Source organism: Gobio gobio (assembly GCF_949357685.1).
Source record: "Gobio gobio genome assembly, chromosome: 23".
NCBI classification, from domain to species: Eukaryota; Metazoa; Chordata; class Actinopteri; order Cypriniformes; family Gobionidae; genus Gobio; species Gobio gobio.
The window spans coordinates 39,578,284-39,584,867 of record NC_137119.1 but is presented as its reverse complement, the minus strand read 5'-3'; the positions used below and the strand labels follow the sequence as shown (position 1 = coordinate 39,584,867).

Sequence of the window (6,584 nt, the reverse complement as noted above, 5' to 3'; positions counted from 1 at the left end):
GCCATGCATACTCATTTCCTTGTGCAGAATTCAATATATTGCACTATTAAAAGGGCAGGCTTCAGGTATAGCCAGATGTGCTGATTTGAAATCAAATGACATTTGAATGTCCCTCCTAAACTCTTTCCCCCGGTCAAGACTCCTGTTGGAGTCCAGAAATCGCTGTATTAACCTCATTTCTGAACATCTCTTCTCAAGGGTTTTTTTTTTTTTGCAGCATCTTCAGAGAGTAAATGACATATTTTTATTCACATATCCACTTTGTCTAACATAGTTTTACTGTAAATTGAGAAAATATCAATGTTTTATATGGCAACGCACAGTGGAATTGCAGTAATGTATTTCCCCATTGTGATTTTTTTTATTGAAGTGTTTATTGTAGTATAGTTGTATTTATGTATAAATAACAAAATGATGTCTTCTCAGAAAATGAATACATAATACATTTACGGAAAGGGCAATAGGAAGAGTTAGCTCTTGCATGGGATGAGAGTGAGGAGGAGTTTTGAAGGTTAAATGATAGGGATATACTTACTTTTGGTTTGCATGAGTTCCAAGTATACGTCAATTTCTAAAAGAAATGTGCATTTAGATTGATAATTTTTTGGCCCATTTTCCATTGTGGTACAGCAATTTCGCTAAATATAGCCTAGTTATCCTGGTTAGAAGCATAATGCATACCATAGGTTAAAAATAAAAATGGAAAGATTGTTGTGGGCAGACTCCTTCAGTCATCCTCTATTTGACATCACTAGATAAGGCTATTGTGATAAATGGAAAGTATTTTGGTATGTAGCTCAGATGGCATCAAATGACAACACCCCAATGATTGTCATATTCATACAATGGTGAGCTACTTGCAAGTGACTGGAAAAAAAGTTGGTTGGAGAAAAGAAGTTGGAGCATATACAGTAGTTCTACAAGTCATTACAATGATCTAGATTGAATTTGTTTACAGCGCGCGGGTGCACGATGAGTTTTCTGTTTTCGCAAGAGACTATTTCATAGTGTGACGCTTACACTAATTTAGAAAAGTCTCAATAAACACATAAAGGTTCATTAACAAGCATCAGGGAAAGCTTGAATACATCATAATTCAATTCCTGCGAGAAAAAAAAGGTATTGTCTCGCAGCAGCATTGGACTCAGTGGTTCAGGAAACCGACAGGAGGTACGTGCATTCTTGCATGTGACAATGACCGATATCTGACTGGCTCGCGCGCCGGCGCGTGCACAGACACAAGAGCGCGTGAGTTATGCACACTTTCCTTGCGCGGTTCAAATGTCATGTGACACGTTTTAAAGGGTAACTAAACCCCTGCTCAGAGCTTAACTCCACCCACTGGCAGTTTTCAAAAAATGCTGGAAAAGTGGGCAGAGCCCGGCGGACACAGAGGGGACGAACCGAGGGCGGGGCTGAGCGGAGGGTGCGCACCTGAGACCCGCAGGGACGGGTTGTTTGACAGCTGTCAGACTCGCGAGTCGCAAAGATGGAGAATGACTGGAGTGACGCCAGCTTTGCAACAGAGCGGTCATTTCGCCTACCTTCACCTGAAGTGGAGGAGGGTGGATTGTCTGCAACAGACACAAACCCGGAGCCTTATCAATGCGAGCCGCTGCTCAAACTGCGTTAACTCCCGATGCAGACGATGCCAGTGAAGCAGCCGCGCAAGAGAACTGACCTAATCTATCTGCGTCCGCGGCAACCACTTGCGTGTCCGGGTTTGAAAGCGCGTCTCATGTATGAAAATGATCTGTACACATGACGGGCGGCAATAATATCGCAAGAAAAGCCTGACATGTACTGACAACTGCATTATTTAACCGTATTTTCTTCAATACAATTTTAAAGCAAGTGTCAAGTGAGTTTCATTCATAATGTTTCCACTTCATGTAACATGACAGTTCATACTGGAGTGAAGCCGTTCTCATCGTGTGATTGGGGGAAACATTTCTGAGGGCGTGGTGAGCTCGTGCTAGGGGCGCGGATAGTGAGCCGTTGGAGGTACCATCCTACGTCACGATGTACCACAACGTCCAATAGGAAAATTCAACTGCAGTAGCCACCGTTCAACCTTAGGAGGGCAGCACTTTGGCGGTTTTACACCATATTTTATAGAATTAAAACACTTTATACTCAAATGTCAAAACATTTACTCGAATCAATGAACAGCATTAATAAAGCCCCAGTATTACAGATCATTAACTAAAAAAAGTTGGTTTAGGGTTTAGTTACCCTTTAAACATGCATGCTATGTGCACGTCAGCTTTACTTTTTTAGTATATATAGTATTATAAATAACAAAATATGCATACGTTTGAATACAGTAATGTTGTTGTTGTATTAATATAATTATTAATTGTATTCATTAATTTGTAATGGTATATAAAATGCTTTGATCGTAGTGTATTGAATAATGTAGCCTTTTAGAATAACAAAAAAGGAGAAGAAAAAAAATATTCCTGTGATAAAAACTTGGCTTTTGAACATTAAAGCTGCAGTCTGTAACTCTCTTGTTTAAAAATGATCCAAAATCAACTTTTGAGCAAGTACATAACCAGCCATCTCCTTACCTTAGCCTGATTCCCAACGGTAAGCTTGTAATAATGTTATATTTTGAGTGGTAGGGGAGAGCAGGGACGAAAGTACCATTTTTCAGAAAATCGTAATTTTAAAAGATAATGTTTTAGACCGAGATATATTTTTGCTGTGGCCAATAACTCACAAGTGTGGTCTATCAATAGCAGGTGGTATTTTGCACAAATGTAGAATGACTACAGTATAATTTCACTTTGAACATAAGCTGCACATTGTTACTTTTGACCCCATCAGGTGGGACGAAAGTAACACAACAATTCAAGCTAGATTTTTTGGTGCTACTCTTGTTTTGATTAAACATACCTGACTATGACCTTGTTAATATGTAACTGCAAACATATTTTGTCCTTTATCTTTGCAAAAAAAATATTAAATTACATTTTCATTTTAAATGTTAAAGTTCATCAAATGTTTCAAATGTAATATGACAGTACAAACTTGAATTGTTTAGAATATTTTTTATTTGCAATGTCAATCTATTTGATACGTTTTTTATTCAACAGTATGAACAATGTAAAAATTAAATTAAATTAAATTTGCATAATATGCATTATATATATATAATAGCGGGACAAAAGTAACAAGTGTTACTTTCGTCCCGACAGGAAGTCCTGACATTTAAACACAATTTACTTTTATACTGAAAAACTCTGAAAAGACAAACCTTCAGGGTGTGTAACAGCACTAAATAACCCGTAGATTGATCATTACTGTGACACATGAAACAAGAAACACAACTTGTAATTAGAAAAAAAAGTACCGCTTCATTCATTTACTTGCCGTACTTGAAAACTGCATTTCGGACCAAACCGCGGGAAGCGATGGCGGAATCACGTGATATTTGGCAGATCCGTCAAGGGTTGTTTGCTGAACGTAAGGTCATAGCTTGAAATGCAAATGTATTCAGGGCTCGGAGAAAATCGCGTTGTTACTTTCGTCCCCTGTTACTTTCGCCCCGGTTCTCCCCTACTGGTGGATTTCCGCGGGAAATTCGAGCATGTCTTTGCTTCGTTACGTCACGTCTGTACACATAAAGTATGGCCCTGTCCCAAATGGCACACTTCATGTGCACTTTACGTCATGAAAGTGCGGACTCAGAGGAAGACCGTGAGGGTTTAGGCCCATTTGGGACAGGGCCAAGGAGTCTGGCTCGCATGTGAGGATGCTGCAGGTGGCGGATCATTTATAGCCGTTTCTCACAGCAGCTGGAATAATTAAATTGATCATTTTAATGGCGGATTGTAATCCAGAAAGATCCACATGACATCAACTGGAGATTCACCAGTAGTCAAAAGCAAAAGGTAAATTTAAATATTTTTTAATGGTGCGTTCACACCGGACGCGAATGAAGAGGTTTGCGCAAGTGATTTACATGTTAAGTCAATGCAAAGACGCAAATACATTCTGTAGTGAGCGCGTGAGTTGAAAAATCTGAACTTTGGCAGATATTCGCTCTGCATTAACCAATCAGGAGCTTGCTCTAGTAGTGACAACGAGGAGAAAATCATATGGTTTTTATTAATCATATATTAATATCTGGTTCAGACAAGTGTGCATATGATTATCACTGTGATAAAATTAAATGACATGAAACACAACCCAGTCTCTTTTTTGTTAAATGCAAGTTTGTTTGATCAATAATACAAAAGTATAAGTAAAAGGTATAATAAGCTATACATGAAATAAAGCATTCAAAATCAGTGCTAGTCGGCTACAACGACGTAAAGTTATAGCCTAAAAATAAAAAAAGTTATGAAACTTCACTTTGCCCTCAGCCTAAACGATTTGCCTGGGAACAAATTATAGATCCATGAGACCAAAGATCGTCCGGTACATCTACACAAGACGAATTATAACTCGGTACACACCACAGAGACATCAGAGCCAGCGGCAGAAGGACTGGCCCAGGAAAGGCTGCTCTCGCCGGGGTAAACGAGTGCTGAGCGCCGCTGATCCACTGGAGCTCACAACTCCGAAAACGCCAGATAAAATGTTCAAATAGGCACTCTCTTTATAAATAAACCACAGATTTGAGCTTTAAACAACTACATTATCGCCTGAAAAAGTCTTAAAACTACATTTTGTCACACATTAACAGTAGTATTTTAACAAAAAATAAGTGTAAACACAGCCCATGTCAGCCATTTCTCAACGAGACGAACCACCTGGCAGAAGCCCCTCCCATTACGCAACTTCGCGTCTGTTATGAAGTGAATGTCACATGCGAATTAAGCGAGTAAACTCAAAATGTTCAAGCGTCCAACTTCGCGCGAATAGTGTGAAAGCTCCATTATACACACTAAATACACAGTCACACAATGCTGATGTTGTTAACATGAACAATTTGAGAACAAAGTATAAAAATTATTTTCACGGTTTGATGTGATGTGAGCGAAGCGATCATTAGATTTAATCACAGTTGGTAGCGCAATTTATTGTAATGCTTTTTTTTCTCAGTTGGTCAGAACAAAAGTGGCCATGTTCACTTGTTCAGATGACATTTTGCGGGGAAAATTCTTATTTTGGTCATACCTTCGAGATGTGGAGTCTGTGATTCTGAAGTACAGTATCCACCGGTGCGGTGACTGACACACACACTCCTAAAAACATTAGATTCATCCGCGCTGAGGAGCCGCCGATGCACAACCCACATCAAGATGATAATTCAGCAAATAACTGCAACTGCAGGTTTCAAACAGAGATGGCGACACAGATGGGAAACTTACAGACTGCAGCTTTAAAATTGGTGTGACCTAATATTCTTGAGCTGAGCTCATTTTGATTGAAGGGAATGCAATGTGAGAAATAATCCTGCATTAAGGATTCAAAAACAAAAGCACTGAATGCATTCCATTTATTAGTGTAACAATGCAATCAAACACAATATTCTCAAATAAAGACAGAAAATAGCAAACATTAACTTTTTTGACCTGATCTACAGGTTTACAATATCAGACAACCTAAACCAATGAATACATCTCTAATAAATACAAAGCGTCAAGTTATCCGACTCATTTTAAACATGTTCATCTACTACACCATTATACAATCCACAGTGTTAGCGTTTACTTTGGCTTCTTTAGATGGAAAGGCATATCTGGTTTTTGGTGCAGCTGATCGTCCTGTTCTTCTGATGATGCACAGAAAACTCAAGACGACATAAAGCTCTGATTTGACTAGATTCTGCTCGTCGGTTCAAAGAAATGTCTACATCCCTGCTTTAAACTAAACCCACATTGTGTAGATAAGATGCAAAACAGCAGAGACAGATGCTCATAGCTGCACCTGTAGTGGTTTTCAGGTCCCTATTTAAGGCACTTAATGTACAGCATTATGTGAAACATATCAGTGACTTAACATGTATCGCAAAGGTACATCTTTAACAATAGCAGCAGCGTGAAACGGCAGAACACGTACAAACAAATCAACCAATAAATCATTTAAACAAGACAAAGCCTCACAAACCCGTGATATAGGAGCAAAACTGCACTGCAAATCTAACATAGTTAGGCCTTGTTTAGTGTTGCTTAGTGTGCATGAAACGATGCAGACTTGTGTAAACTCCTCCGCTATAGCGTTTAAAAGACTCCAAATACAATGAAAACAGCACAACGAATCTCATGTCCAGGTCATATTTCATACCGGAATCAAAACGGGGAGAATTAGACCATTTGCTGAAGAAAATTACGTCTATTTTTAGGGCGATTAATTGTGTTTTTATGACATTTAAAGGGTTAGTTCACCCAAAAATTAAAAATCTGTCATTAATTACTTACCCTCATGCCGTTCGACACCCGTCAGACCTCCGTTCATCTTCAGAACACAAATGAAGATATTTTAGTTGAAATCTGATGGCTCTGAAAGGCCTCCGTTGGCTCAATGGCACTTTACACTCTCAAGACCCTTAAAAGGCACTAAAGACGTCGTTACAAAGTCCATCTCACTACAGCGGTTCTACAATAACTTTATGAATCGGCGAGAATAGT

General features: G+C 38.9%; 1 protein-coding gene across 1 annotated transcript in view; it reads right to left on the bottom strand.

Moving 5' to 3' along the window:
• Positions 1-6,310: 6,310 nt before the first annotated feature.
• fam234a (family with sequence similarity 234 member A) overlaps positions 6,311-6,584 on the bottom strand; it is a 16,532-nt gene continuing 16,258 nt past the window's right edge. Inside the window, exon 12 of the mRNA XM_079806325.1 lies at positions 6,311-6,584. This exon is cut by the window's right edge and continues 1,172 nt beyond it. The gene's annotated coding sequence lies outside the window, so the exon portion shown is untranslated.